The sequence below is a fragment of the Mustela nigripes genome, chromosome 3, assembly GCF_022355385.1.
Source record: "Mustela nigripes isolate SB6536 chromosome 3, MUSNIG.SB6536, whole genome shotgun sequence".
In the NCBI taxonomy this organism is placed as follows: domain Eukaryota; kingdom Metazoa; phylum Chordata; class Mammalia; order Carnivora; family Mustelidae; genus Mustela; species Mustela nigripes.
In genome coordinates, this window is record NC_081559.1 from 90,479,018 (window position 1) to 90,485,017 (window position 6,000).

A 6,000-nucleotide genomic window follows, 5' to 3' on the forward strand; every position below is an offset into this window, starting at 1 on the left:
TAAGTAACAAGGCTTTTTAAGTCAGTGCAATTTTTTTTGCCCTCTTTTGACACTTTAAATAAGATGTATATGCTGGTGGATGTCTCAAGTTTTAAATGATGAACCAAGGAGTGTAATATATCAGAAGAGTGTTCCTCTACAGACATTTTTCTGAATGAGCAATGTGCCACCCAGAATGTGCTACAAAATGTTAATGGCTTTGAGGCTATACAAATTTGAACTTTATTGGAATATGCTAATCATGAGAAGGATTGTAAAATTATATACTGGCTTGGAGAACGGTGGGATTATGGCAATGCAGGCACAGGGACAATGCATCATCTGCCATAGAAAAGGACCCCAGGCATTCAGCAATCAAGGGATGGGTACCACTAACCTTTCCCTTGCTGTGGCTTCTAACAAACTTTAGCAGCTAGGGATTTTAGCCTGACTGGGGTAATTAGATTAATAGCTAAACCAAGAAGCAGGAATGGCCAAGGAGAGCAAGTAGTTTAAAAACTCGTATTTTGTTGCGCTCTAAGTCTATGGGTGAGTCACATTTCACTCCCCCCGCCAATGCCCTTCCCTTCAGCACAAATCAACAGAAGCACCACTGAGGAGCAGGCAGGGATTAAAGATTTTATATTTCTCTCTATCACAGTTTTGAAAGTCAATATCTGACATTTTGTAGGAAACTAGAGAAAGCCTTCCCCTCTCTTGATGGCAAATCTATCTGAAGTGCTTTCCGCGATGCTTGCTTCTGGCTTCCTACACAGAAACCAGACACGGTCTATGTTTTCTGAAGCTGAACTATATTTCCATCACATTATATTTTTGGGAACTCCAACTTCTAGTTTCACCTGGAAAACATTCCTTTTAAGCTTTCCTTCATAACCATATTCTTTAAAATTCAGTTTCAAACTTTACTTTTGAGTTGGATGTAACCTTCTGATGAAACATATGAATTTTTATGGCACGGTCTGCACTCTGCAGAAACCATACTTAATAATCCCTCTGTTGATTCTCAAATGTTTAGGTTTTTCCAAAAATAAGTCTAATGAATGGGGGTACCATTGAGATGACAATAATACCTCAGAGATAGGAGATATTATTTTAGACAGATGGAGGAAACTAAATCCCAGTTCCCATTCTTTTTTTGTTAAGATATCGTCATTGCTTTTAGCTATCCATTATTCACCCGCACAAAAGTGTTAAGCTGGAAAATGAAGCCTGCCATTTATCTCCAAAGCTCACTTAACAGAAATAAATGCAGTTACCACCTTCCAACTCTAAATTGTATGAGATGGAGTGTCTGAGCTACTGACTATAACCTTGACAAGGTGTCTCATCACTTGTCTCAGACACTCAGTCAGCATCTAATCATACACTGGGATCAGAAATAAGTCTGGAACACTTTGAATCCAGTATGGAGAATGGAGTTAATATTTGGGGAGCAATCTGAGTGGTTGGCAACAGACTGCAGATTAATAGGACAGGACTCTTAAAAATACTGGAGGAAATTGCTGACTCAGAGTCTGATCGAGTCTGATCGTCTGTTTCTATAAGGATAACCTGTTATTTTGCTGTTAATAATCACAATCCTTGGTATCAAGGTGACTACACTTTTGCTCAGGCTTCTTTTTTTCTTCCCGCATGAACTCAAATTCTTATAAGGGGGATATATGAAATCAAACATCTTGGGGGATAGATAATTAATTCAAAATTTACTTGCCTTATTTAACTTTAAATACACAAAAAACACAATGATTTCAATAAAAAAAATACAGATATTGTGGGCCGATAAAAAAGGTAGCTTCAGACCAAATCGTGAAGCTGAATTAATCAGGCTTTTAAAATAGTATTTACCAAATATCCAAAAGCTTATACCTCTGATTGCCTCTATAAGATGTGGAACAACTGTCTATTTGAATCACAAATCAAAGAATATCAGAAATGTATGTGACTAAAAAACCATCCAGTCTAATCCATTATTAGAGTTTAAGTCAGAAATATATTGTAATGATCTGTATTGAACAAACACTTCTCTACTGCTAATCATGTGTAAGTCCCTGCCCTAAGACTTCATTCTCATAACAACCAATGAGGAGAGTACTATGGTATACACTGTATTAATGAGTAAACTAAGACATAAGTACATGAAGCAGATTGCCTAGTAAGCAACCCCCTGGTAAGTGACAGATGCAGGATTCAAACTCAGGCAGTTTGACCACAGAGGGCATCCTATTCTGCAACTCATGAATGAGCGTCTAGACAGAACTTTTCATTCTCAGCAGATACATAGTTGGCTGACTTCAGAGGATCGGTGACAAACTCATTTTTCCTAGTTACCATTACAGTGATCTTGCTCAAGCAGGGATATTTGTGGCTTTAAAGCAGCTACCACCATGGTTCAAGGTGGATTTTCATGTTATGTCACTTAATCTGTACAGCAACCTGCATAGGCAGTTTTAGTTGCACTTTATAGTTATGAAACTACGGCTCAGAGAAGTCAGTTAACTTGCCCAAGTCACAGCACAAACAAGTACACATTCTGGTCTGCCTGACTCCAAATTTTTCTTTCTACCTTACACCACATTTGCTTTTTATTTATTATTATTTATTATTATTATTATTACTATTACTGTTATTATTATCATGTTATGTTAGTCACCATACAGTACATCATTAGTTTTTGATGTAGTGTTCCGTGATTCATTGTTTGTGTATACCACCCAGTGCTCATTGTAACATGTGCCCTCCTTAAAACCCATCACCATGCTACTCCTTCTTCCTACCCCTCTCCCCTCTGAAATCCTCAGTTTGTTTCCTGGAGTCCATATTCTCTTATGGTTCTTTTTCCCCTCTGATTTCTTTCCCTAGCTTTCCTTCCTTTCCCCTGTGGTCCTCCGTGCTATTCCTTATATACCACATATGATAAGTGTCTTTCTCTGCTTGACTTACTTCACTGAGCATAATCCCTTCCAGTTCCATCCATGTCAATGCAAATTGTGGGTATTCATCATCCTTTCTGATGGCTGAGTAATATTCCATTGTATATACCACACTTTCTGAAAAATTTGTGTAATGTGAGATGACCTAATCTGTGGGTTTCTTTAGGAAGGTAACTTAAATTTATACTTCTGTTTTTCCCTCAAGACTCTCCTTACTTTTCTTGCACTTATATTTCTATATGTTCTCAGGTATTTAAGTACAGATTGACCATGGCTTGTCATGGAAAAGCCTTTGGACAGGGCCTTAAGAAAAAGGTTAAGCTAACTATGTATACCTAAATAATATATCCTCACATGTAAATCCTTTAACCAATTGAACAAATTAACATTTTTATCAGCCCAAATAAAGATACATAAACTTTTAAAAGTCTCCAATAATTCGGATTAAAACAACAACATTTGTTGGGGGACCTGGGTGGTTCAGTTGGTTGGGCGACTGCCTTCGGCTCAAGTGATGATCCCAGAGTTCCAGGATCAAGTCCTGCATCAGGCTCCCAGCTCCATGGGGAGTCTGCTCCTCTCTCTGACCTTCTCCCCTCTCATGTTCTCTCTCACTCTCTCTCTCTCTCTCTCTCAAATAAATAAATAAAATCTTTAAAAAAAAAAAAAAAGCCACAAAATTTGTCTTTGATTGCCCTTATACTGAAATCCCACTTGGAAGCCTTGCTACCTCTATGCTCAGGCTAATTACCTCTTGTTTTATGAGGTCTAAGGGAACTGAACCTTCTGGAATGTAGAGTGCAAAAGGTGAGTTCATGCCCTCTATGGCCAGGCTGCCTGGTTGTAAATTCTGACTCACTCACTTACCTGGGCAAGCTACACAAGCTTTCAGTGTCTCAGTTTCCTAACTCATGAATGAAAATAAAAGTGCATTGTTACAGGGCTGTCACAAAGATTAAAGGAGTTATGGAATGAATAAGACTCTACATATGATAATTGATATTATCATATCTATGATGTTTTCTACCAATTTTATTCCCACTTAGATAGATGCAGTGAGAAACACTACCTTTCAAATAAGGACTGAAGTATTTTTCTAACATTACCTGATACACCTAAACAAGTTAGTAAAGAAATAACACCCACCTACTTGGACCCAACTACAATTGATTATCTAGCTTTAAGAGAGGTCATATGCACAAGTTCTTATCAATCTAAAGTAAAAACACTTATTGAGATAATATACAGCTATTTACTTTTAATTTCAGTAAATAACTATCTTTAATGTTGGCCATCTTATGCTTTGTTTGAAAGATTATCTAAGAAGGAAAATTGTATGTGAATGAAATCTCTATATGCCTTTGATCCACGTTTGTTTCATGTTCCACAGTCCTTTGTCATGTCCTTAGAGAAACCTTCCTGACCTCACCAGAGGAGCTCTATAGAGTCTTCACCACCCAAGAGCTGGTTGAGGCCTTTACCCATGCTCCTGCAATGCTGGAAGCAGACAAAGGTGGGAAATTTCACCTGGTAGATGGCAATGTCTCTGGGGAGTTCACTGATCTGGTCCCTGAGAAACTGATTGTGATGAAATGGAGTTTAAATCTTGGCCAGAAGGGAACTTTGCCACCATCACCTTGACCTTCCTGGACAAGAACGGAGACACTAAGCCGTGCATGGAAGGCAGAGGCATGCCAGCCCCTGAGGGAGGAGGAGACGCGGCAGGGCAGGCAGCGGTACTACTTCAAGGGCATCAAAGAGACCTTCAGCTATGGCACAGCTTGTTTTAGGCTCTTCACCCCCTCAGCCCAGCCCTCTCCTAGCTAGCGCGTGGGACTCCCAGGATTGCACCATCCCAACCACTAACTTGGGGTTGGGGCCCCTTCCCTCCACATATAGCTGGGGTTTATGCATGTTTTCTGCTGGGTGGGATAGAGGGCGATTTCTCTTTTATGTGTACATACACAAAATAAACGTAATTAAAAAAAAAAAAAGTTCATGCCCTCTATGGCCAGGTAAAAAAAAAAAATGTATAGTAAAACGTATGGTAAAAATGTATGGTAAAAAAAATGTATGGACTAACTTTATTTAATATTGTTATTATTTCATGTTATTAAGTCATATATCTCTCACATTTTAGGATTCCTGACGACTTGGTCCAATGCTAAATAACATTTTAATGTTGCTACTACAAAAAATTCTCAAAGATTAGTATTTACTGAGTTATAAGGCTGCCAAAACTATCACTGCGAGATCCTAAATAATGGGTGAAAGGGAATGTAATCTGCATCTTAGATTTATCCAGCAATATAGCCATTACAGGATTCACAGTATTTCATAAGTCACTTTTCTGAGTGTTCATCAACAGGATCAGCTGGAGGTTTCACTAATGTGGCAGAGTAATTATCTATCTATCTATCTATCTATCTATTTATCAATCCATTATCTCTCTCTCTCTTTCTTCTATAACTTTTTCTTTTGCATCTCTACTCACCCATTTTTCCCCATATTAAAATATTTAGACCTTTCTAGACTCTTTGCCCTAAGGGAGAGGATTTGACAGATTAGAAGCCAGGGGAAAAAGAATTATATTCTGAGATTTTTGCCGCCACAAGCCTTGGTCCTTAATATAAACTGAGAAGACACTAGGCTTATAAATTAGGAAACTCTTAGTTACATTATAATATACATTATAAACTGTTATAATTATAAATTAGAAAATCTACTATTGGCTAGGCTTCTGTTATCTCTACTACTATAATGGTCTCAAAAGACCCAGTTCAATCAATTTATATTTGCTGAAGTGGTCCACATAGAAAAGCCAGCCTCATGTTGGAGGAGAAGGGGGAGGGGCAAGAAAAATGAGGTGCTTTAAGATCTTAGTGGGTCCTGCAGAGAAGGGACCTGCACTGGGATATCTTGAAAGAAACTTGGGAATGAGGAAGTCTTTTAGGAGCATTACAGGATCCACTTACTGCCCGAGACGTCCATCTAAACTAATGAGGCTGAGACAGCATCATTGAAATGTCTGCCCACTCAAGGAAGCAGAGCATGGCAAGATAATTCCCAT

The 6,000-nt window shown here is 38.4% G+C and overlaps 1 pseudogene; it reads left to right on the plus strand.

Moving 5' to 3' along the window:
• Positions 1–4,757, plus strand: part of LOC132014500 (activator of 90 kDa heat shock protein ATPase homolog 1-like) — a 39,389-nt pseudogene extending 34,632 nt beyond the window's left edge.
• The last annotated feature ends 1,243 nt before the right edge of the window (positions 4,758–6,000 follow it).